The sequence below is a fragment of the Schistocerca nitens genome, chromosome 7 (genome assembly GCF_023898315.1).
Source record: "Schistocerca nitens isolate TAMUIC-IGC-003100 chromosome 7, iqSchNite1.1, whole genome shotgun sequence".
NCBI classification, from domain to species: Eukaryota; Metazoa; Arthropoda; class Insecta; order Orthoptera; family Acrididae; genus Schistocerca; species Schistocerca nitens.
Window position 1 is genome coordinate 501,582,084 of NC_064620.1, and position 26,770 is coordinate 501,608,853.

The window sequence follows — 26,770 nt, forward strand, 5'->3', positions numbered from 1 at the left end:
ATTACCATATAAAATTAATCGTCGGTAAAGCAGATGCCAGACTGAGATTCATTTGAAGAATCCTAAGGAAATGCAGTCCGAAAACAAAGGAAGTAGGTCACAGTGCACTTGTTCGCCAACTGCGAAAGCGTTGCAAAGTTAAAAATTTCTTAACAGGATATCCAAAGCTTTGACAGTAAATTAAATTGAGATCGAATGTGACATTGTTAAAAAGAAACATGTTGTGAGAAAAGTGAAGAAACCTCTAATTAAGTTTCGAGCTGCTACTGTGCGTGATTTATTAGAAACTGAAACTGAAATTACCTCTCTTGCAGTAGAACAGTAAGTGTTTTGATGAGTAATTTCGTACATTCATCAAATAATGCAGAAAGGTAATGTATTATGAGAGAGTTGTAGTTACACTTACATGAATACACAAACTGGCTATTGGTGCCTCCAAACTTAGGTGATGCCATTTTCTTTTCGTGGTGCACTCTCCTTCTTCTACTATCCTGTCTAGCTGATAAATAAATACAAGCAATTCTCTGCTGTTACCCTAACATAAATATTTTCATAAATTTAATGTGGTAGGTTGATAATCAGAATAAGGGATGTGTTATTTTATGGGCTGAAGTGCAATTTTGGGAAAAGAGAGGATGAAACATAGGACAAGTCTTGAAAAGCTTTATTCTGATATTTCACATTTAAAAAAAAGAAGACATTTTGAGTATAAGTACCAAAGTTGTAACTTCATCAAATATTTCTTTTGACAATTTGAACATAAAATTAAAAATGAAAATGTAGTTATTAAAGTAATAATGTACATCGCCTTGAAAACCATCAGCTTCGCAAACAACAGTAGTTATAATGAGTTATAAGTCATATGAGGGATTCAGTGCCAATCTGAATAATATGAAACGTTAATGAAGCCACGAGTACCTGTCTGAAATGAAATGTAGATTCTTGTTGAAATATGTGCAGTTTTTCGAAGCGTTTTGAATAATGGTTTGCCTCCATGCCTGAATATTATGGAGTATTTTACTAGTAGTGGACTATCATTTTTACTTTCATTGAGTTTGTTTATGAACTAACGGTGTTTATGAATTGTAACTGTGGAGCGTTTTTCTTCTAAAGTGATTTGATGATAAATGGATGCAAGGAAGGGGTTTAAGTGTTAACAATGACAATTTTGGTAATGATGACAAACAGATTGAAATATTGAAAAATGTAATAAGGTAATGGTTAGGGAATGTGTTAGGGACCCTGTCTTTGTTGTACTTAATTTTTTAGTATGAATGCATTTTACTCATTTGCATGTAGTCAAAGGAATCTATAGAAAGGAACATGTTAATGGCACAACTGAGATATGAATGAGGACAGAAGGAAGTGATACCTGTGTAGTTCAAGGTAACCAGTTGCTTTTCTTCTATAAATTATATGGCACATATGTGGAAATATTTAATATTTTGGCACATATGCAGTAACAATTTTAACAATATAAATCAAAACAATTAATATTTAACATGTACTGATGTTTTGTCTTGTTTTTCGGTAGTTAAAAAAATGTAAGTGTTTTGTATTGTTTTTCAGTAGTTAAAAAAATATAAGTGTTCTTATCTCCCTTGCCATGTCAGTGTTTAGCAACAATATTTGTGCCCTAGTAATTTTGAACATAAATGAGTACTGATACTGAACATGAAATAATTAACTTTAACCCTAAAGGAAACCTGATAAAAAATAGTTGAGAGGGCAAAATTTGAAAGACACTTGGTTGAGATATTGTTGTGAGACTGTTTCAGTGGCAGCTTCCATCTGATCAGTATGATACATCCTTCTAGTATGACACACGCATACAGGATAATGAATTTCTTCATTTTACGATTAGTTAAGATATGATATTTCGTTCAGTACCCTCTTGTACATACATCATGTTATATCCTAGCCAGTAATGCCAACCGAGCCCGCTGCCAAAAAGGTTGGCAGCATCAAAGTCCGGACGCCATCCGCATAAGCAGCGCCAGCGATAGAGGAAATCGCCGCAAGTCTGCGCGCGCCACCGCTGGCTTCTGGCTTCTTAAGCGCTGGAGTCGCGAGCGCTAGGACAGTTCTGGATTCGCCGCTCAGTTGTATACTCGCCACCGAATTGTGTACCTGCTAGTCAGTTGTGCGTTCATCGCAGCAGAGTTGTTGTTTGTCGTCAGCCGACGCTGACCTAGCCGCTCCGACTCGAACTAGACAGATTTCTGTAGACCATGTTCACCACTGTGTTCTGTATCGCCGTTAATAAAGATAAGTACCGACTTTCATTTAATCCGAGTGTCTGGGTTTTCATCTTTCTGTTCACTGTTCCAGCGGACCGGTCGGCCCGCTATTAAAAGTGTGGCGGTGACTTCGTAGGCCGTTTCTACAGCGAAGTGTTGTCGCTACGAAGGCCGTCACAAAACATCAAAAAAGTTTTCCATCACCTCGGATCCGGGAGTCCCGGAACCTGTACAGAAAATTGGAATAGAGATCTACATAAACATCATTTCCACCCTTTTTATTGCTCATGAAAACCACACATTGCATGTTGTACCACCATACAGCGAGACCTTCAGAGGTGTTGGTCCAGATTACTTACACACCGGTACCTAAAACACCCAGTAGCACGACATCTCGCACTGATGCATGCCCATATTCGTCGTAGCATACTATCCACAAGTTCGTCAAGGCACTGTTAGTCCAGATTGTCCCATCCCTCAACAGCGATTTGGCGTGGATCCCTCAGTGTGGCTGATGGGTCACGACGCCCATAAACAGCCCTTTTCAATCTAACCCAGGCATGTTCGATAGGGTTCATGTCTGGAGAACCTGCTGGCCACTCTCGTCAAGCGATGTCGTTATGCTGAAGGAAGTCATTCACAAGATGTGCACGTTGGGGTCGCAAATATTCGTCCATGAAGACGAATACCTCGCCAATATGCTGCCGATATGTTTGCACTGTCGGTCGGAGGATGGCATTCACGTATTGTACAGCCGTTACGGCGCCTGCCATTACCACCAGCGGCGTACGTCGGCCCCACACAATGCGACCTCCACCTCGCTGCACTCGCTAGACGAAGTGTCTAAGGCGTTGAGCCTGACCTGTTTGCTTCCAAACAAGTCTCCGACAGTTGTCTGGTTGAAGGCATATGCGATACTCATCGGTGAACAGAACTTGTTGCCAATCCTGAGCGGTCCATTTGGCATAAGTTGGGGGCATTTGTACCGCGCTGCATGGTGTCATGGTGTCATGGTTGCAAAGATAGACCTCGCCATGGACGTCGGGAGTGAAGTTACGCATCATGCAGCTTATTGCACACAGCTTGAGTCGTAACACGACGTCCTGTGGCTGCATGAAAGGCATTATTCAACATGGTGGCTTTGCTGTTAGGGTTCCTCCGAGCCATAATCCGTAGGTAGTGTTCATCCACTGCAGTAGTAGCCCTTGGGCGGCCTTAGCGAGTCATGCCATGTACGGTTCCTGTCCCTCTGTATCTCCTCCGTGTACGAACAACATCGCTTTGGCTCACTCCGAGAGGCCTAGAGACTTCCCCTGTCGAGAGTCGTGGCACAAAGTAACAATGCGGACGCGATCGAATCGCGGTGTTGACTGTCTAGGCATGGTTGAAGTACAGACAACGATAGCCTGTACCTCCTTCCGGGTGGAATGACTGGAACTGATCGGCTGTCGGACCTGTCCGTGTAACAGGTGCTGATCATGTATGGTTGTTTACGTCTTTGGGCGGGTTTAGTGACATCTCTGAACAATCAAAGGGACTGTGTCTGTGACGGAATACCCAGAGTCAACGTATATCTTCAGAAGTTCTGCGAACTGGGGTGATGCAAAACATTTTTTGATTTGTGTAGCATCACATGTCTAGCTTTACTGCTCAGTATACGTGAGTTCCCTGAACAGTGCTACTATATGCGAGGATTACTTTTTAAGGTCTGATGGGCCATGAAAGGTAATCATACTGATAATAAAAAACCGCTTCGTTTATAAGGTTTTGCTACTTGTCTATATTGTCCCCGCTGCGACTTAGGCATTTGTTTTAGTGTTTTACCAACTCTTCAACACCCTCGTCATAGAAGGCAGCCACCTATGTTTTCCTCCAATTCTGTATGCTGATCTGCAGTGCGTTCTGTGACAAAATGTGATCCTCATAGATGGCAGTTCATGGGAGCAAAGAGATGAAAATCAGTGGATGCCAAGTGGTTGATTAAATGCTTCCTATGGAAAACGGCGCAGTAACGTCTTTGTTGCAGCTGCAGTGTGGTTCTCTGTCACGCGTGACGTTTAGATTGTGTAGGACGCATGAAATCAGCTGGAACCTCTTTGCGCGAGGACATCGAATGACAGCACGCACTTGGCACTTGGCGGGACACTGTATTGCTCTGAGCGTCTATACTTGTTCACTGTGCGCTCAGGACTAAAAAGAGCGACGCGAAGCGATCGACAGGCATACTACAGACGCCGTGCAACACATCTGTGCAAAATTTCACCATATTTTCACTGTGGTTTTCGCTACCAATCGAGAACAAATTAGTCCTCGCAGCAACAATTCACCTGCTGCCAGTGTTAAGGACTGAGTGAAAACTTTACTTCTGTACATGGACATGGCGGGATTAGGAATTGAATCTGGCTGTTTTTTGACATGGTAGACAAACAGGGAGGCCAAAATTCATATTATATTCTGGACAATACTGATTTAAATCTGTTACTACACCAAGATATCCCCAAACAATTCTGACAATTATCTGGACCGTCTTGAAACATAGAATATTACCATCGGCAGTGATTCCGTGAAGGTAACGGAATGTATAACACAAAACCGATTTTTTTATTGTATATTCAGTCAGCGTTTCCCCTTTTACAAGATTTTGGTTCTGATGGCCAACATGCGTGTAACTGAATAAAGCAATCAGACTAAAATTTCATTTCCTCAATAGCAACGGAACTAAAGTTTTCTTGACAACAACGGGGTTCCAACCAAGGTTCTCTGAAGAGACAACATAATGAATTACGTAGTAATAAGGATAAACACGGTCGCCAGCTCAAAACGATCAATACGTTATAGGATTTATGGGAAATACTTTAACACGGCTGGATGAAATTTGAGCAATCATTCTCCTTGAGTTTGTCCAGCAGAACAAGGACGAACGCAGCCGATGACCGAAAGCAGCTGGAGAAGTAGTACCAACATCCATTATGTTAAGCATTAATTATTAATAGCACTCTGAACATGTCACACTAACTAATGAGTTACGTTACTTACATATTCTTTAACATACAGAGACTCCAAACGAGCAACAAAGGTAGTAGTGTACAGGGGCCCCGAAACTGCACTTTAAACAAACTACTGCTTTACATACATAAGAGAAACAATGTATTCTCACTCACATGTAGCTTAAACACGCAACAGCTTCAAAATTACTGTTTCATTGCAAGACTGGCCAAATTTTAATGCAGATATTAAATAGGCTCCGTATTGTCTAAACATGAGCAAAATACTTACTGCATAGGAGACTCTTGAACCCCTATGTACTTTTTAACACGCTTTTCCAACATTTCCACCTTGTAGCGGGTTAGAGAACACGTACACAATTTTTAGTCATAAAATTCATGATACACAACACTGGCTTATCTTAAGGTAAAACTGTAGGCGCATAAACTGGCGTAATGTATAAATATCTTTTAGCATTTTCCACACTCAAATTTGCCTACCAACAAAATTATTTCTTATATTGGTTCTCCGAGAAATTTTCAGAAGAAACATGTATTAAAGCGAAAATCCACTTTCCAATCTCAGCAATGAATAAGCCACTTTGAACAACTGTTTGAATAACCACTTGAAGTGTAGTGAAGTACAGTCGTGGACTGGATAAATGGAAGGACTGCACACCTAACATAGGTAATATGACGCAGGTGAATGGAAGAGGTCTGACACGACAATTTCACTTTCACAAAGATAGTAGATATATTTGCTTGGATGTAGACGAAGTACTGAGATGCTGTGGTGATGATGCCGACCATGATAATGCAACAGTAATACTTCGTACAGAATGCTCAATAAATCTCTTCTTACGGTCGGAATGTTAATCCAGAACGCGCAGTTATGCGCCATGTTGCTAATAATCCCCACTAGTTGCATCCGAGACCCATTCAGAATAATTTATGAGCACTTGAGCCACGCTAATTGCTCGAGATGCTTCTTGCCCAGAGGCTGGCCACAGATTGCTAGTCTTTGTTCTACAATTGGCGCGCTATCGACGTTACGTTCAGTTCCAATTTTTTTTTTTTTTTCCATTTGGGCAAATGTTACTAGATAACGAGAGACTCGTGTTTTTCTTTTCCTTATCGATTTTAGTAACCTAAGCATGAACTAGCGAAATTATGCTAACGTAATTTTCACATTCACGTATGCACACGAAACATTTTACATCAAATACAGTAGAATACATAACAAGAAATGCAAAAAAAAACCTTTTAAAAAGGAGTAACATTGCGAAAAAATTGATAAAATTGTTACTTTGTTGCATTATATGTATAGAATGTAGGTGTTGCAATTTCAAAACAGTCACAAAAATTGTGTTTATTCTTCTCTCCGTGAAATACGTTGCTTGACAACAAAAGTGAAGCCTCAGGAGGGGAAGAGGAAACAAAAAGAAACTTTGTGATTTGAGAGGGTATGTGATACTATTTCACTGGTTACAAAATCGAGTCAGATTTATGAAGGAACTTTGCAGTATGAGCCCACTTATAAATGTGGCGCTTCTGTCCTGAATGCGTGCTCTGGTACGGTTGTGAAGGGTGTCGCAAAGCCTCTGTATCCTCTCTTGAGACAGGATGGCACACAACTGCTCTACTGTTCCTTAATATTCTGGGTATTGGCCGTGGGATGGAGCTGACGTCCGATTTGCTCCTAAACAATCTCTAACGAGGACAGACCTGGTGATCATTCTGGCAACAAAATATCTCAAAATCACGCAGGTAGTTCATAGAGGCACCAGTAATCTGTGGACGTGCATTATCCCGTTGAAACCGCAACTACGATACGTGACATGAGGGACAACAAATGAGGACGCAGGATGTCCGCGACTATCCTAACTTGAATTCATACCCGATGGTTCCCTACACAGTACACCAGGAGTAACATCGCTGTACCTCTCCGAAGCGTTGGAAGCAAGGGACCACTTCTCAGGTCGGCGGTATACTCGCCGACGATGGCATTTGTGTAGTGTAGAATAGTGATTCATCGCAGAACGCAATCTGACTCCTCTCATCAGCAGCCAGTGCTTCACCGTCACGGCATCTCTCCAGATAGAACCTTCTGTGCTGAGGTGTTAACGACAGCCTGCGCATGGAACGATTGTCATCTAGGGCGGCCACTGCTAGTTTCCGACCAAAAGTGCGCATGATACAAAATGTTGCAATGAGTCCTTTACTTGAAGAGGATGAAAAAAATCATATGTGAATGACGCGGTGATACCACGTGCTGGTGCGTGACAGCGTTACCAGCACCTGACAGAGTTAGAAAATGGCCTCATTATGGGTCACCATGTGGCTGGCTGATCGAATCGTGGAAAATCTAGACTTATGGGCCACTGGAGTACGAAGTGGCCCGTTGCCGGACTCCATGGGAATGCATGGGCAGGGTTCGACGTTGTCAAGGTTGTGGTTGAGCATGTCTCATCACCGTGTTGTGCACCAAGGATATCGTAACAACTTCACATCCGTTCCTCCCATCCGATAAGAAGCAAAGGTCTCAAAGTCTCAAATATGGCTGCGAAACACCAACTGTGTAAATCTGAAGAGACTGAAAAATCAGGCAACCATTCGCAAATAAGTGTTTATTGGCCCATTACCTAACTATCGACATTTGTAAAAACATCTTCTTCAGAAGTAGTGGGCCATAAAAATGTATACAACCAGTTACCAAGTTATATTTTCAAAAATAATAAAATATTAACAGAAAAACAATTGTGAGGTAAGCGTACTCACTTCTTAGGTCACATGATGATACATAAGGTCAGAGGAAGCCGAGCGGCTCTTGTCATAAACAAATTTGACAAAACAATAATTATCGCGAGCCATGGCTTTAGATAGCAGCCAATTACATATACCGTACTTCAGAATGAATGCTCAGTAGTAAATGCCTACAGGTAGTGGCTTATGTCAACATAAAATTGTAATACGCGTCACAGGATAAATTATTTGAATAAGTTACGTTTACATTATTCCAGAGACTAATGCCAACAGCTACAAATATACAGGCTCAAGCGACAAGGAAAAACTGGTCTGCAGAGGGCGCTAAATACATGCGCCTAAAACTGCGTCTTGGTTGTGTTCAACAACAGCATTTTATATTAAAGTAAACAAGAAATTCCCTCTATAAGGCTATTAAATGTGTAATAGATTAACGGGTATACATTACGTATAGAAATACCAGTACTGTAGATAAATTCAGCGTGAAGAAGGTAGAGTTCTGTTTACAAAAGATCACTGTTGCAAATCCATGGGGAAAGAAGACCAAATATAAACTAAAACAACGTCACTAAAATGAAAAACTTCCGGTTATTACTACGGAAGCTTAAACGAAATGAAAAATAGGAAAACAGTGGACCGTAAGCACTGCGTCTTACTAGCGTAGTAGCATAATTTTTCACTAAAGCAATACGACAGTTTCTTATAGAAAGCCGCTATCAAATACAACTATTTTAGTGGTATAATTAAATAAAAAAATTTGTAATTCATTTATGTAGCAAAGTCATACTGCATGTAGTCTTGTCTTGGAGATGATAACAGTTACAAAACTTACTTCTGTTACCAAAAAGGTAGAGGACACAATAAATGGATCTAGTTATATCACAACACGAAAACAGAATCTTCCGTTAAACTATGCCAATACCAATTTTGGAATATCAACCGGTCTTGCGATGGGTAGTCCCTTAACTGGCATCCTCGCTGACACTTCATTAACTCCCTTGAACATGGCTTCTTCAAAACCAAGTCAGATTTAGTGAATGAAATACGGTTTTATGCGCGGTATCTAGACGACCCAATTTTTGCATTTGATGGAACTGATCAACAATTAGATTTGTTATTTGACATCTTTAATGGATTTCACCAGAAAATTAAATTCACAAAATAAATTCAAAATGTGAACCGTGACCTCAGTTTCCTAGATCTGGAATTACACACAAAGAATGGCAGTGTCACTTTCGATATTCATCGTAAGACAACATACTCTGATAATGTTATTCCATCATATTTTTCCCACCTACATGCTCATAAAGTTGCGTTTATCCATTCAGCAATAATACGCGCTTTAACAACGCCACTTTCCTCATACGAATTCCAGAAAGAAATTAACATGATTAAGACTATTGCAACAAAAGGGCAAACAAAAATTTTTCAACACTAGGTGACAAACAGAAGAGTAATGCAGAGGGAAATGGAAAGTTTACTTCGATACCATTTTTAGGTAATGTGTTTTAATTTAACTTGTTCGTATCTGGATCGAGACAATACAATGAACCATGGTAATCAATATTAAATAGAGATCAGTTAATTTAACGGATTGGTAAAAGATGTTTCATACAAACTCTAGTCGTTTGAGCATGACTTTTTCTGCTAAACGTCCGTTCCTGTATTTTCAACCGTGTTTCTTCTCTCTGTGTTTTCACTAAAATCGGTCTTCGTTAGAACACAACACCTCAAGACGATGGTGGATCGAGCTGGATAACATTTTCCTTAGAAGCACGGAACCTTTTGCCATGCCAAGTGACCCAACAATCTTACAGTGACCAAAGATACAAAATAAAACACACATAGGTTAGTAATAACACTATATTCTGAAATAAAACACAAATTACGACACTTACACTGAGACTTGCATTATGCAATTACGAGTGCCGATTGGCTGCAAGTCGTGAATGTATTAATAAAATAATTTAGTATTAATGGCTGTGTACCAAAATACGTCCGATCTGGACAAGGCCCAAAAAACAAAAGGTGCCTCTTATTCCACCAATAATCTGACGGTCAAACACCTTCAAATGTTTCCAATGGCTGCATACAACATTTATACAGGCGTGGACTATATCTGTGGCTCAAATTATTACTTTATTTCATTACTTATATTTACGTTTTCTGCTAATAAAAGTTCAGCATGCAAATGTGCCTTTAAAAAGTCCTACAGGTTTAGCCGTCTTCTGGCTAGAAAGTACGATTGTTAAGTTACTTTCTCTACGAATGTTAGTTTGAAGAAAAATTTAGTACATAAATAAAAAACGGAACAATAACCTTTCACAAATTCAGACATCTATAAAATTGTATGTAAAGATTGCCCTAGCTATTATATAGGGTAGACTGGTAGAGACAATAAAGCCAGATATAAGGAGCACCTGTTGGGTAAAAAATGAGTAAATGTGCATAAGTCTTCACTTGCTGAACATTTACTTCAGACCATTTTCCCAGGGAATTGGAAGAAACCGTAGTTTTAGGAAAGGAAATAAAACGATAAAAACTGGATTTATTAGAAGATGTTGAAATTTATAAACATCTTGCTAAAGGACGCACTAAAATTTTGAACGATCAGTTGCAACAAGGGAGTAAGCACTTCCTTGACAGATTTAAACCGCTCCCCACGGTCACGTAATACGTGTATATCGGTCTCCGCTAATTTCGGTGAATGTGCCGTTTTCCTCAAAATAATTTTCTTTTCTACTGTAGAGCTCCTGTCATTTCATATCATTGGGATTCACTTTTCGTCGCCTTACCCACATTTGTTTCTACAGTTGATATTCCAAAAATGGTATTGGTACAGTTTAAGAGAAGATTTACTTTTTATGTTGTGATTTAACTTTATCCATTTATTATGTCCTCTACCTTTTTGATAACACAAGTAAGTTTTGCAACTATTATCCTCTCCACAATAGAGCTACGTGCAGTATCATTTTGCTCCATACATGTATTACAGATTTTATATTTAATGTTTACCTCTAAAACAGTTGCATTTATTACTGGCCTTCTACAAGAAACTGTCTTACTGCTTTAATGTAAAACTGTGCTACTTAACACCAGCAAGAGGCAGTGCTTATAGTCATGTATATAGCGCCCACTGCTTTCTAATTTTTGTTATCGGTTAAGCTTCTGCAGTTTTCAGCGGAATTTTCTTTTTTAGTGACGTTGTTTTAGCTTACATTTCGTCTTCTTTCCCCAGGCATTTGTAACAGCGTTCTTTTGTAAACAGAACTCTACCTTCTGCACCCTGAATTCATCTACAGTATTACTCAATCAGCAAATATTTTAGTAATTTTATAGGTAATGTACACCTGTTAATCTATTACATATTTAATAGCCTTGTAGAGGAAATTTCTTGCTTACTGTAATACAGAAAGCTGGTGTACAACACAACCAAGAATCAGTTCTTACGTGCTTGTATTTAGAGCCCTCTGCAGACCAGTTTTTCCTTGTCGCTTGAGCCTGCATATCTGTAGCAGTTGGCCTTAGTCTCTGGAATAAGGTATACGTAACTTACCCAAATATTTTATCTTTTGACGCCTATTACAATTTTATGTTGACAAAAGCCTCTACCTGTGGACATTTACTAGTGAGCATTCATTCTGAAGTATGGTATATGTAATCTGGCTGCTATTTAAAGCCATGGCTTGCGATAATCCTTGCCACCCTCTGTGGCCGAGCGGTTCTAGGCGCTTAAGTCCGGAACCGCGCTGCTGTTACGGTCGCAGGATCGAATCCTGCCTCGGGCATGGATGTCTGTGATGTCCTTAGGTTAGTTAGGTTAGGTAGTTCTAAGTCTGGGGGACAGATGACCCCAAATGTTAAGTCCCATAATGCTTAGAGACTTTTGAACCATTTTTTCCATAATTCTTGTTTTGTCAATTTTGTTTATGGTAAGAGCCGCTTGCCTTCATCTGATCTTATGTATCATCATGTGATGTAATAAGTGAGTATGCTTACCTCATAATTGTTAATATTTTATTATTTTTGAAAATATAACTTTGTAACTGGTTGTATACAGTTTTAGGCCCCACTACTTCTGAAGAAGATATTTTTAGAAATGTCGAAAGCTAGGTCAGGGAGCAATAAACGCTTATTGGCAAATACTTGCCTCATTATTCAGTCTCTTCAGATTTACACAGTTGCTGTTTCGCAGCCATATTTAAGACTTTGGGGCCTTTGCTTATTATTGAATGGGAGGAAAAGATGTGAAGTTGTTACGATGTGCGTGGTGCACAACACGGTGATCGCCCACTGTTGTGGTCAGACGTGCTCAACCACACCCTTGACAACCGTGAACCCTGCCCATACACTCCCATGGAGACCAACATCGGGCCACTTCGTACCCAAGTGTCCCACCAGTCTATTTTCCACGATTCGATCAGCCAGCCTCATGGTGACCCATAATGAGGCCATTTTTTAACGCTGTCACGCACCAGCACGTGGTCTCGCCGCGTTATTCACAGGGAACAACGGACATTCAACGCTGTTCGATCGCCTTATCTTTCCTAACAATGCTAATACAGTCTGGTGTCCGTTCTGTCACAGACAATTGCTGCTCTCATCATTTTGTTGTGCCTTCTTCATCAGGCAGTTTATACACAAAATTGACAAGAAACTTCAGTTGTAAATGTTTAAAAGGTAATTACTAATGACACAGTAAAATATAACTAACTGAGGAACGGATTTGAGTTACAAATAATTCATGTAATGCTTTCCTTCTCTAGATTGGGCAGCTGCATTTCATGTAATCTTCTTCTGGCTGTTGTGGTCCTGATAGTTGTTTATTCAGCTGTTTCTGGGAGAAAAGATCCAGTTAACCCGTTCAGGCTCATGGTGATAATCCGATGAAAGCATTAAATAGATACTTAACTTTGTTTCCCCCTTTCAGTTCCGTTGGGTTGAACGTCCATTAATAACTTCCCTCTCTAGTAAATATCCTTCCCCCATGAACCATGGACCTTGCCGTTGGTGGGGAGGCTTGCGTGCCTCAGCGATACAGATGGCCGTACCGTAGGTGCAACCACAACGGAGGGGTATCTGTTGAGAGGCCAGACAAACATGTGGTTCCTGAAGAGGGGCAGCAGCCTTTTCAGTAGTTGCAGGGGCAACAGTCTGGATGATTGACTGATCTGGCCTTGTAACATTAACCAAAACGGCCTTGCTGTGCTGGTACTGCGAACGGCTGAAAGCAAGGGGAAACTACAGCCGTAATTTTTTCCCGAGGACATGCAGCTTTACTGTATGATTAAATGATGATGGCGTCCTCTTGGGTAAAATATTCCGGAGGTAAAATAGTCCCCAATTCGGATCTCCGGGCGGGGACTACTCAAGAGGACGTCGTTATCAGGAGAAAGAAAACTGGCATTCTACGGATCGGAGCGTGGAATGTCAGATCCCTTAATCGGGCAGGTAGGTTAGAAAATTTAAAAAGGGAAATGGATAGGTTAAAGTTAGATATAGTGGGAATTAGTGAAGTTCGGTGGCAGGAGGAACAAGACTTTTGGTCAGGTGATTACAGGGTTATAAATACAAAATCAAATAGGGGTAATGCAGGAGTAGGTTTAATAATGAATAAAAAAATAGGAGTGCGGGTTAGCTACTACAAACAGCATAGTGAACGCATTATTGTGGCCAAGATAGACACAAAGCCCATGCCTACTACAGTAGTACAAGTTTATATGCCAACTAGCTCTGCAGATGATGAAGAAATTGATGAAATGTATGACGAGATAAAAGAAATTATTCAGGTAGTGAAGGGAGACGAAAATTTAATAGTCATGGGTGACTGGAATTCGTCAGTAGGAAAAGGGAGAGAAGGAAACATAGTAGGTGAATATGGATTGGGGGGAAGAAATGAAAGAGGAAGCCGCCTTTTAGAATTTTGCACAGAGCATAAGTTAATCATAGCTAACACTTGGTTCAAGAATCATAAAAGAAGGTTGTATACCTGGAAGAATCCTGGAGATACTAATAGGTATCAGATAGATTATATAATGGTAAGACAGAGATTTAGGAACCAGGTTTTAAATTGTAAGACATTTCCAGGGGCAGATGTGGATTCTGACCACAATCTATTGGTTATGAACTGCAGATTGAAACTGAAGAAACTGCAAAAAGGTGGGAATTTAAGGAGATGGGACCTGGATAAACTGAAAGAACCAGACGTTGTAGAGAGTTTCAGTGGGAGCGTAAGGGAACAATTGACAGGAATGGGGGAAAGAAATACAGTAGAAGAAGAATGGGTAGCTCTGAGGGATGAAGTAGTGAAGGCAGCAGAGGATCAAGTAGGTAAAAAGACGAGGGCTAATAGAAATCCTTGGGTAACAGAAGAAATATTGAATTTAATTGATGAAAGGAGAAAATATAAAAATGCAGTAAACGAAGCAGGCAAAAGGGAATACAAACGTCTCAAAAATGAGATCGACAGGAAGTGCAAAATGGCTAAGCAGGGATGGCTAGAGGACAAATGTAAGGATGTAGAGGCTTGTCTCACTAGGGGTAAGATAGATACTGCCTACAGGAAAATTAAAGAGACCTTTGGAGAGAAGAGAACGACTTGTATGAATATCAAGAGCTCAGATGGCTACCCAGTTCTAAGCAAAGAAGGGAAGGCAGAAAGGTGGAAGGAGTATATAGAGGGTTTATACAAGGGCGATGTACTTGAGGACAATATTATGGAAATGGAAGAGGATGTAGATGAAGATGAAATGGGAGATAAGATACTGCGTGAAGAGTTTGACAGAGCACTGAAAGACCTGAGTCGAAACAAGGCCCCGGGAGTAGACAACATTCCATTGGAACTACTGATGGCCTTGGGAGAGCCAGTCATGACAAAACTCTACCATCTGGTGAGCAAGATGTATGAGACAGGCGAAATACCCACAGACTTCAAGAAGAATATAATAATTCCAATACCAAAGAAAGCAGGTGTTGACAGATGTGAAAATTACCGAACTATCAGTTTAATAAGTCACAGCTGCAAAATACTAACGCGAATTCTTTACAGACGAATGGAAAAACTGGTAGAAGCGGACCTCGGGGAAGATCAGTTTGGATTCCGTAGAAATGTTGGAACACGTGAGGCAATACTAACCTTACGACTTACCTTAGAAGAAAGATTAAGAAAAGGCAAAGCTACGTTTCTAGCATTTGTAGACTTAGAGAAAGCTTTTGACAACGTTAACTGGAATACTCTCTTTCAAATTCTGAAGGTGGCAGGGGTAAAATACAGGGAGCGAAAGGCTATTTACAATTTGTACAGAAACCAGATGGCAGTTATAAGAGTAGAGGGGCATGAAAGGGAAGCAGTGGTTGGGAAGGGAGTGAGACAGGGTTGTAGCCTCTCCCCGATGTTATTCAATCTGTATATTGAGCAAGCAGTAAAGGAAACAAAAGAAAAATTCGGAGTAGGTATTAAAATTCATGGAGAAGAAGTAAAAACTTTGAGGTTTGCCGATGACATTGTAATTCTGTCAGAGACAGCAAAGGACTTGGAAGAGCAGTTGAACGGAATGGACAGTGTCTTGAAAGGAGGATATAAGATGAACATCAACAAAAGCAAAACGAGGATAATGGAATGTAGTCAAATTAAATCGGGTGATGCTGAGGGGATTAGATTAGGAAATGAGACACTTAAAGTAGTAAAGGAGTTTTGCTATTTAGGGACTAAAATAACTGATGATGGTCGAAGTAGAGAGGATATAAAATGTAGACTGGCAATGGCAAGGAAATCGTTTCTGAAGAAGAGAAATTTGTTAACATCGAGTATAGATTTAAGTGTCAGGAAGTCGTTTCTGAAAGTATTTGTATGGAGTGTAGCCATGTATGGAAGTGAAACATGGACGATAACCAGTTTGGACAAGAAGAGAATAGAAGCTTTCGAAATGTGGTGCTACAGAAGAATGCTGAAGATAAGGTGGGTAGATCACGTAACTAATGAGGAGGTATTGAATAGGATTGGGGAGAAGAGAAGTTTGTGGCACAGCTTGACTATAAGAAGAGATCGGTTGGTAGGACATGTTTTGAGGCATCAAGGGATCACAAATTTAGCATTGGAGGGCAGCGTGGAGGATAAAAATCGTAGAGGGAGACCAAGAGATCAATACACTAAGCAGATTCAGAAGGATGTAGGTTGCAGTAGGTACTGGGAGATGAAGAAGCTTGCACAGGATAGAGTAGCATGGAGAGCTGCATCAAACCAGTCTCAGGACTGAAGACCACAACAACAACAACTAGTAAATACTTCTTGCAAATCGAACGTTCGGACTGTGGGTTTCCTCACCTTGAACTGCTTACGGAAAAAGAAGAGAAAATATAAAGGTTTACTTAAGTACCGCAATAGTATCACAGTGTCTAGCGATAAAATACGTTTAGTTTACAATTGTCCCTTCACACGAATACATTAGGTACCTACTGCGTTGCTGCTGTATTCAATAACAACTAGTATACTCTTGTATAAGTAGTCTAAACGTAGGTTTAGTTGGAAGTAATTGTCTCAGTAGGTCTTTGGAGAGAACATTCTTTATAACTATACCTCTCAGATAGCACATTTTGTGCTGAGCACTTCTGATTTCATTTTTGCATTGCAGTGTAAGACTTTCTGGACCCGTAGCACACGATCCTCTGCATTCTGGAAACTTTACCTCAGGCTGTGGCTATGCCACGTTACCCCAACATCCTTTTAATCCAATAGTGCCAGTTTTGCGAGCTGTGCAGGAGAACTTCTCTGAAGTTCGGAAGATAGGAGACGTGTGACCTACGTCAAGCACGAACGACAATGACCCAGCCCGACATGTCACTTGGCCGTCGCAACGATGCGCATCGGCTGGATCGGCAGAGAGCCACATAGCTCCCCATGGACTCGGATATTGTAAATGAACTGTCGTTTAACGGAATAGCTATATGAAACCGGTGGCCCTAGTAATTGAATCCTGTGTGTTGATTCAAAAAGTATTACGGAATTGATCAACAAGGAATTGTCTAATTACTGCAATAAATATCCTCTCAGTTCGTCCCAATTTATTACAGTATTCTCTAAGTGTATATACATGAACATGAACCAAAAGCAAAACGTTATGGTGATCGATGAAATACATACAAAGCGAAAACAAATATATGCAAGCATTTAATAACGTAAAACATTCTCCTGATTGATATCTACATCTAAAATTACGTGACTAGTCTGCAGTTCACAATTAACCCCCCGTCGCTCGCGCGGATCACACTCGTAATCCACATGATTTCCCGCTCAATTTTGTCTGACAGGGCAGGATCGAGATCGCTCCACTTTCAGTTCCTCTCTGTTAACTCTCTAGCAGTTAGCTCCAATCGTTGTTGGGTTTCAGTTACGAAAGATAGATTGTTTATGAAACGTTATTCTAGTCTGGAGGACACCAATCATCCGCGCGAACTTTGCTGCCTCAATCTGAAACAAAGTAAGTCTGTATTACTTTATTGCTTTCCTAGATTCAATCAATCTTTCATGGGCGTAAATTTGCACTTATTGAAACTGACTGCAGTTACCTTCCGTGTTACCTAGTATTCTCTTTATTTTTAGATTGTGTAAGAAATTTCAAAAGCAAAAAAACCTCAGACAGTGTTTAGTAGAGATCCTAATGTATGGTTGGAATGGTTCAATGAGCTGAGTGATGAAGATGCTCACAGTGATAGCGCTGACTCAGAGACTGAGGACTGTGTTCATGAAAGTGGTCACGATTCAGGAACAGAACAGGAAGTGCCAGAGAATGATGAATATGAGCCAGAGGAAGAAGTAACTCAAGAGGATGCATTCCTTTTAGGGAAAGATGGAATAACTAAACGGAGGAAAAGTGAATATCCTACCATAGTTAGAAGCAGATCTTGTAATGTTATTACGCATTTGCCTGGACCAAAAAATCAAGCTCTTATAAAAAAGACACAAATAGATATTCTGAATTTGTTCTTGGATGGAAACATAATAAGCATTCTCGCCACATGCACTAATATACCCATCATTGAAATTCATGGTTACTTGTCTAGGGACAGGAACGCTAAAGAAACAGATGCGATAGAGATCAGAGCTTTCATTGGTTCGTTATATCTGTGTGGATCTTTGAGATGTTCTAGGAACAGTATATCAAAATTGTGGGATAACTCAAAGGGAAACGTACTTGAATCATGTTATTTATGCATAAGTGAAAACCGATTCAGGTTTCTGTTGAGATGTCTTAGGTGACATCATTGAAATTCATGGTTATTTCTCTAGGGAAAGGAACGCTAAAGAAACAGATGCGATAGAGATCAGAGCTTTCATTGGTTCGTTATATCTGCGTGGATATTTGAGATGTTCTAGGAAGAGTATATCAAAATTGTGGAATAACTCAAAGGGAAACGGACTTGAATCATGTTATTTATGCATAAGTGAAAACCGATTCAGGTATGTTGAGATGTCTTAGATTTGATAATATCCGTGATAGAGGTGTTCGCAGAGAGACTGGCGGGTTGGCTCCTATCAGAGAGGTACTTGAACTATACACGAACAATTGCCAAAAATATATTTTTCACCTAGTGAATACCTTACTGTTGACGAACTGTTTTTGGCATTTAGAGGAAATTTTCCATTCCATTCAGGCAATATATCCCTAGGAAACCAGCAAAGTATGGATTAGAGGTGTTTGCTTTGGTTGATGTAAAAATATCTTCCACTTTGAATTTAGAACCGTACGCCGGTAAGCAACCAGAGGGACCATGTAATGCCAGTAATTCAGCTGAAGATATTGTTCTTCGAATGGTCGAACTGTTTCGAACGTTAGAATATATTATAATGTGCACGAATATTAAATGTATTATATTTAGATTTAATAGAAAACCATAAAATCAGTCGTAAAGACCGTTCGAAGTATACAAATAGACCGCTTGCTTTGTGGATGACACCTGTCATCCGCTCGAGTGACCATGTCACGAATTTTCGCGCGAGTAACGGAGGGTTAAGTGCCTAGAAGAGGATTGATCGAACCATCTTCAAGTTATTTATCTACCAATCAATCTGGAAGGCGAGCTGGAAAAACAAGCACTTAAATGTTTCTGCGCAGCCTCTGAATTATTCTGTCATTATTTATAATTTCTTCACGGGTATGTGGGCTCGAACAGAATATTTTCGCAATAGGAGGAGAACATTTCACCAAAGGATCCTGTCTTTGCAACTGCTGTGAGTTTTCATACGCTGGAAGGTGGAGTGTGGCAAGTGGGGTGGTCGGTTGCCCACAGCTGCACATCAGCCGCCGGATTCTGTGGAAGCTGCAGCTTAAGTTCTCTATTGTCAGAAGCCGAATATGAACACTCAGTGATTTGTCTCCTAGTAGAGATTGTACATGGTAGAGAATCGTCCCACCACCCATGTAAACAATTTCTCAAGAGATTCAGTGTCAAATCGCCAACCTCTGAGATCCTTTGGCTAATCTGCTGTAACATACACCTGAAATTATCATAAGCGGGTCTCCTAACTCTCACTGCATGAGGTTTCCATAAAATCAGCCAAGGAGTATGCTTCCCTCTTTTTACATGAGCAGAGGCCATCCGCCATCCATGCCTTCAGGCATAGGAATGTCATTCGAAAACAGAGAGACGAAAAACAATGAAAACAGCCACATGTCTTCCTAGCAGAAAGAAATACCAGGCTCGCGTTTCACAAGGTTAAGGGGAGCTGCTAACAAACGCCACATAGATGAGATATAGGTTACAGAAATGCAAATTACGTGAACAAGAATCACCACCTTCGTAAGGGATCACGGCTATAAGCCCTCAAAATCCGTTATAAAATAAGGTATCAGATATTACTCCCCAAAAAACTGCTTGGATAAAATAGATCTTAAACCATTCGTAAGGATGTATTTCTTAATAGTTAACGTTTCTCCAAAGAAGTTATGTAAGCTAAATTCTAAAATTGCAGGGTCAGGTGCTTATTTGAATCAAACAGACGGAACACATAAGTGATTAAGCTTACCCCTCCTCGGGAACAGGCCTACTAAGTGACTAGTCCTTACAAACAATGTTTTCTTGAATCAGTCCTCAGTCTTGACAACCATCTAGAAGCTTGTTCCAAAACACCCATATTAATACAGGAAATTCCACTTCAAATAATTAAAAGGCAGATCTAACAAAACTAAAAGGAAATTCAAGCTCAGTGAACAGGAATTATGCCACACGGCTCATGGCCCAATTAATAAAACAGAGCAATGAACTTCATGAAACACTAAAGCTTATACACCAAATTATATTTCACTAGTAAACTTCTGAATTTGAAAGTGCTACACGATTTATGGCCTTGGTAATCTATAGCAAATAAAGGCCTCAGTGGTACACTTCGTCGCCAGCACAGGGACAGTCACTAATTCACACTAGAGAACGGAGATCACTACCTCGCAGCTGGTTCCTCACAGACTCGCCTTCCAGGAAGCACCCGTTCGGAGAAAATAAACTGTGAGAAACTGTGCTTCGAGCGATTAGCTCTTCCTGTAAAAAGGCAGTTTATTCCGCACAAGGTCAGACTTAATCCTCATTTCATTATTCTGGGTTTTTACTTAAGGGCGGGGCCGCGCATCGTGTCGTACAGACTGCGAAAAACACACATCTGCCATCAGACCTGTGCCGTGCTTCACGACGGCACAGGTCATTACCGCCTACATGACAGCCCATCGCACCAGACACTCGTCCTCTGCCCCTGTGACATTAACACTGAGAAAGATAAACCATGCTCTCCAGGGTTCCGTGGGTGGCTCGGAGCCACTTGCCTCATACTCAGCTTCATCATCATTCAGCTAAGGTTATAACACTCCCGTCTGCTACTGCTATACCATAACCTTAAAGTAGGAGGCAGGTCGTGAAATATAATTATTTTGTTAAAGCAATTATGGTATAAAGCAACAGAGCAGTGTTACCCTCTGAGAGGAATTTTGTTATGTTGACCGTGTTGTACCTAACGGAGGTGGCTTATCGGAAATGAAAGTCAGAATTACGTAAATATTTGAACAGTAACAAACGAAATTTTGCCTATCTGCACTGTTTAATGGATAAAGAAAACGGTCGCCAGCCTAACTAGGTAAGAGAATGTTTAACATTCTCGTTCAAGAAAATAGTTATTAGTAATTTTAGTGGATAAACACAAACTATACTTTGTCACACGGGAGTGCAGTGAGCTCTGACACATACATTTGTTTACGTTAAGAATGAAGCTAGCAGTTAGAGCAGCAGAAACTATTTGCAAAATTATAAGAGATACCGAAACACCCTATTACTTTCAGGCATTAAAGAAATTATGGTTTTTTATAATTAGTGGTCTTTCCATTACTAATTACCCAGCATTAATACGACAGACAAACTGTGGATCCTGTTATGTTATTAATATGCACTTCCTACACACAAGAGAAACATACACTTAGCAAACATAAGTATATAACGTTTCACAACTGCAGTTTTCCATTTTTACTACAGTGAAAACACAAAATTAACATATACGTAAGATACTGACTCACCTTCTGCGATTTACAACAGGCAGTAATGTGATCATTCACTAAGCAAAACTTTATAAGCCTCAATCTTAAGAACTTTTAATTTTGAAGTAGGCAACAACACATTAATAAGCAGTTATACTAGGAAAATTATTTTCAGCAAGCATCATTAACTTTAACCCACTCTCTTGCCACATTAACTTTAACTTTCTTTTTATTCTTTTTACTATGTTCAAGAGGCATCAATTAGCGAAACTCTAGGCTTTAATTTCTTTCAGTAGGGACACTCGGTAATTACTTTAGTTCAAACGGAAAGGAACCTGAGAGGTGTTATGATAAGGAAAAAATTAAGGTAAGTACATAAATTCAGGTATAAATTACCTTATATTTGTGCACACTAAAACATCCAGTAAGCTGATCCTTCACTGTACATCATTATAGTATTACGTTACAGTGATTGCGCAACGTGGTGGCAACTGCATGTTGGTAGGTGGATTCGCAGGCAGAATTGCTGGACTCTGGCCCTTCTTGGTGGCGATGATGAATACCAAATCCAGAATCGTTCCAGCTATTTATCCATCCATCCGAGGCATTGGAAAGTAGCAGAAAAAGCCTCTCTCGGAACCAGCACTATGCAACTTTTGCATGGCAGTTCACAGTTTGGTAGCTCGTCCCCGACTCTTAGCTCGTCCCCGACTGCTGGCTCGTCCCCGACTGACTATCAGTTCCACCTTTTCTACATAGGCCAACCACAATTTGCGCGCGCTACACAGTTCCGTTCCCGAGGGGAACCACTACACCGTTTACATACAAACTAAGAACCCTAAGTGAGGATCAGCAATTTACATAACAGCAACCAAATGCATTATATAAAACAAAACATTTACACATATTGACATCTCTACAAAAAATTATTCACACAAAATTACAATTATATACTGTAAGTTTTGTTCCCTCCAAATGGGACAAAGAGTTTAAATGAAAGATGTGCTACACAGTATACAATCAAATCATGAGATCAAAGTTTTAACAAAGAAAGGAGTATACAATTTTGTGTTCTCTATTCTATCAAACACACTTACAGAAGCTCGATGATGTAACATTAAATGAAACAAAAGCAAAATAAATCAGTAGAGCATTACAGCTATGATGTTACAAGGTGCGCTTACAGAGATAAGAGGCATGCAAGCTACTACCCAAGATAGCAATAATTTTTAAGACTAGGGCTTCTGGCTCAGTCATTGCTATCAATGTACTGACGCGTTCAAGCAGCGAGGGTAGTTCGTGAGTCGTGCTTGGATAGCTAAGCCAGTTAGAGCACTTTCTCGCGAAGTTCAGAGTTGTGATCGAAACAGGTTTGCTGAATGCGAATAACTTGGCGTCAGCTGTACTAGGTACTGACGTTCTAGCTGTTGGTTACATAAGTAAATTTGTGCCGGACCGAGAATCGAATCCTAATTTCCCAATTATTCCAGGCGTTCGCCTTACCGTTAACCTATCCGTGCCCGCGTCATGGTCCCAACAAAATTAAATATAGTACTGGCCATTAAAATTGCTACACCAAGAAGAAATGCAGATTATAAATGGGTATTCATTGGACAAATATATTATACTAGAACTGACATGTGATTACATTTTCACGCATTTTGGGTGCATAGATCCTGAGAAATCAGTACCCAGAACAACCAACTCTGGCCGTAATAACGGCCTTGAAACGCCTGGGCATTGAGTCAAACAGAGCTTGGATGGCGTTTATAGGTACAGCTGCCCATTCAGCTCCAACACGATCCCACAGTTCATCAAGAGCAGTGACTGGCGTATTGTGACGAGCCATTTTCTTGGTCACCATTGACCAGACGTTTTCAATTGGTGAGAGATCTGGAGAATGTGCTGGCCAGGGCACCAGTCGAACGTTTTCTGTATCCAGAAAGGCCCGTACAGGACCTGCAACATGCGGTCATGCATTATCCTGCTGAAATGTAGGGTTTCGCAGGGATCGAATGAAGGGTACAGCCACAGGTCGTAACACATCTGAAATGTAGCGTCCACTGTTCAAAGTGCCGTCAGTGCGAACAAGAGGTGACCGAGACGTGTAACCAATGGCACCCCATGCCATCATGCCGGGTGATACGCCAGTATGGCAATGACGAATACACGCTTCCAACGTGCGTTCACCGTGATGTCGCCAAACACGGATGCGACCATCATGATGCTGTAAACAGAACCTGGATTCACAAGAAAAAATGACGTTTTGCCGTTCGTACACCCAGGTTCGTCATTGAGTACACCATCGCAGGAGCTCCTGCCTGTGATGCAGCGTCATGGATAACCGCAGCCATGGTCTCCGAGCTGATAGCCCATGCTGCTGCAAACGTTGTCAAACTGTTCGTGCAGGTGGTTGTTGTCTTGTAAACGTCCCCATCTGTTGACTCAGGGATCAAAACATGGCTGCACGATCCGTTACAGCCATGCGGATAAGATGCCTGTCATCTCGACTGCTAGCATATAATATTTATACTGATGATTGACAGCCTTTCGAATTTAGTTCGAAATAAATTGCCTGACTGCGAATAACCTGGCGTCAGCTGTATTATGTGCAGATTGCCTTCCTGTTGCTAGGATATGAAAATGTGTGCTGGGCGAGGACTCGAACGCGTATATCCTGCACATAGTACAGCTGGCGCCAAGCTACCCATATTCAGTGAATTCATTTCGATCTAATTTCGGAAATTTCGCAAGCTAAGTCTTGGTCTGGCAAGTTTTAATTAGCCAAGATGTACTGCTCATTTAGTCAACACCGACAAAAAAAATGGTTCAAATGGCTCTGAGCACTATGGGACTTAACATCTGAGGTCATCAGTCCCTTAGAACTTAGAACTACTTAAACCTAACTGACCTAAGGACATCACACACATCCATACCCGAGGGAGGATTCGAACCTGCGACCGTAGCAGTCGCGTGGGTCCAGACTGAAGCGCCTAGAACAACTCGGCTACAACGGCCGCCAACACAGACAAATATATTCTTCCCATTGACGTCAGTACTGATGAATGGCCAACTACAGAAAGTGAGAGGGTGTTGCACTGAAGCAGAAAGTCAAAGGAAAGGTCATAGGTAACTGTGCAAGGGTAAACCGCCTTTTATTTTTTTGACCTACTCGGTGCCTGTGTCGCGTTAGCCTTTAGTGTTTCTAGACATGTAGTGGTGTGAGGCCGGCGCAGTGATTTGGCGAGTCCCGCAGGGCACTGATTACTGGTAAGCCGGGGCACCAGTCACCAGGACACGCCGTCTTGCCCCCACGTGCAGCCGGTCCGGGCTCAGCCCCAGATTACGGTGCGGATTACTGCAGCCAGCGGCCAGCTGACCCGCGCCATTACACTTCGGCATCAGCGCAAGGGGCTGCCGGTCCAGGTCGTGAGTACTGCGGCAGTCGAGGGGCTCGTAAGAGAAACCACACGACCTGCGGTGTTTGCGGGGGAATAAGCAGCCCGGTATTTTATGAGCGTGCTGTGAGAGTAATAAGTTCCAGGCACATAGTACAACATAGAAGCTGCCAGTGTGAAAGTCCAACCGTTAAAAGGGGCAGGGGCAGACACATATCGTACAGAAATAACTGCTATCAGAAAACTAATTACATTATTCTTTTCAACTACTATGTGACGAAAATAGTAATTCACGATAAAGGATGACAGCCAAAACAGTTGCAGGATAAAAATTTATTAAAATTATTGACCAAGGTTTCAGTATATATAAATATACCTTCATCAGAAGTAAAAAATCCTGAACAGGAAGATACTTTCATTGGCAAAATCTTAGCATCGGAAATGATTTTTTTTCCCTTTATTGTTATTTTAATACCTGAACAATCAGGTAGGCTGTCAGCGGCATGCTACGCCGCTCTTCAGCCATCGAGTTGACAATAACAGGACACAGAATGGAGAATTAGAAAGAACATAGTGACGGGCAAAAAAATAGTGGTCACAGATATACAAAAAACACGGAGCCGTTCACACTCGACGATAACGACACTGAAAACACGTTGACACGGCGCACATAACACTGATGAATCCGACGGCACAAGTGAACGTAGAAGCGTGACGGCGGACACTAAAAACACAAAACGACGTCACACACACGAGACACTGATGGCGATGATCTCTGGAGCACGAAAGTCCACGTAGCGTGTGCGAGTCTGGGGACCTGCCAAGAGGGGAAGAAGGGTGAGGGGGGGGGGGGGAGGAGAGGGTGGAGAGGGGAGAACAAAGATGCCAATGGCTGAGGAGATGGGAGGAGGAGGAGAGGGACAGGGGAGGGGAGGCCCGGGGGAGGAGTGGGGAGAAAGGGAGGAGGGAGGGAGGGTGCCCAAAGGAACAGACACAGGAAGAGGGAGGGAGGATCAAAGTTGGTAGGAGGGGTAGATGGAAGGGAGGAAGACATCATCAGGCAGGGGGAGCTGGCGGAAGCCACCTTGGGAGAGGGTAAGGAGGGTGGAGAGATGAAGACCGGGTGGGACGTGGGAATACAGGTGCGGCAGCGGGTGGGGGTGGGAGAGGATGGGTGAGACAAGCGGGTGAGGAGGATCGAGTTTGCGGGAGGTGTACAGGATCCGTATCCTTTCAAGGAAAAGGAGGAGGTGGGGGACCAGAATGAGATCGTACAGGATCCGCGTGGGGGAGGGGAGATGGATGTGATCGAGGCGGAGAGCATGGCGTTCAAGGATTTGAAGGGATTTATAAAAGGTAGGGGGGGGCGGAGGTCCAGGCCAGATGTGCGTAACAAAGGATAGGGCGGATCAGGGATTTATAGGTGTGGAGGATGGTGGAGGGGTCCAGACCCCACGTATGGCCGGAAAGGAGCTTGAGGAGACGGAGTCGGGAGCGTGCGTTGGTTTGGATTGTCCGGAGATGGGGGGTCCAGGAGAGGCGATGGTCGAGGGTGACGTCAAGGTACTTAAGGGTGGGAGTGAGGGCGATAAGACGGCCATAGATGGTGAGATAGAAATCAAGGAGGCGGAAGGAAGGGGTGGTTTTGCCTGCAATGATCGCCTGGGGTTTGGAGGGATTGACCTTGAGCAACCACTGGTTGCACCAAGTGGTGAACTGGTCAAGATGGGATTGGAGAAGGTGTTGGGAGCGCTGCAGGGTGGGGGCAATGGAAAGGAGCTTGAGGAGACGGAGTCGGGAGCATGCGTTGGTTTGGATTGTCCAGAGATGGGGGGTCCAGGAGAGGCGACGGTCGAGGGTGACGCCAAGGTACT